Source organism: Apium graveolens, chromosome 10, assembly GCF_009905375.1.
Source record: "Apium graveolens cultivar Ventura chromosome 10, ASM990537v1, whole genome shotgun sequence".
Classification (NCBI taxonomy): domain Eukaryota; kingdom Viridiplantae; phylum Streptophyta; class Magnoliopsida; order Apiales; family Apiaceae; genus Apium; species Apium graveolens.
The window spans coordinates 113,932,717-113,933,800 of NC_133656.1; positions in this window are offsets into that span (position 1 = coordinate 113,932,717).

Here is a 1,084-nt window from a genome sequence, read left to right on the forward strand (position 1 = left end):
CTCCAAATTTTTTTCTTTTTTCATGTCTTTATCACTAAGAACCTATAATCGAATTCTAAGCATAATAAGTAGATTGACCTTGAAAACAACCAAATCATAACAACAATCTAGCCCTTACGCATTCTTTAAGACTTAGTGGACTTACAATTGTTTCTAGCATGCATATCAACCTACACAACTTAATATCACTTTAATGCTATCACTACACTCACATCAATATCACAATTCAGTCGATAAATCATTGCAAAAGGGATCATGGTAAATGCATGAGCTACATGACATTCATAAAAAAAACTATATGGCATAAATTATGCAACTATATGAACTAAACTATCATGAATATGCAACTAAATGACACACACACAATATTCCTTAACTACCACCCCCAAACTAAAAATCTTCACTGTCCTCAGTGAAAGTAGTAGAAAGGAACACATGGTATACCTACTCGGAGTCATCATCATCATCACCCTCAGTGGGTGGAGTATCAGGCGGCGGGTATGCAGAGTCCTCACCAAAAACTGGCCACTGGATATCAGCTCCAAGGCCTCGAAAAGCAGTCCCTAACGCAAGGGTGAGTTCCTGAGCAAACCTGCTCTGTGTCTCATACATGGCATCCATCCGCCGTGAAAGCCTCCTATACTGGGAATCAACCATCCCAGCACCCTCCTGAGCTCTCGAAGAACCAGCCTCATCACGCCCTGGCCTAGCCATAGTAGCACCTCGTGCTGGACGCCCTCCTGGAAGACGATAACCCAGCCCATGCTCCTCAGGCTCACCACCGGTCCACTCCTGTATCCCATTCAGAGTGCCAGAATCAATCGGAGTGGCTGGCAACTGCAACTGCTCATGAGCCGGCCAGTTCACTCCCACTGCTCGGCATAGCTTCGTAACCGTAGATGCATAAGGGATGTTCATATGCTTTGCTCCCCTCAAAAACTTCAGAATTCCTTGGTAGATAAACTCACCAAGGTCCACATAGTACTCCTCATTCAGAATTCCCCACAACAGCTGTGCTCTCTCAACTGTGACCTCGTGTGCATGCAAAGAAGGCAAAATATTAGCACAAATAAATGCATTCCAT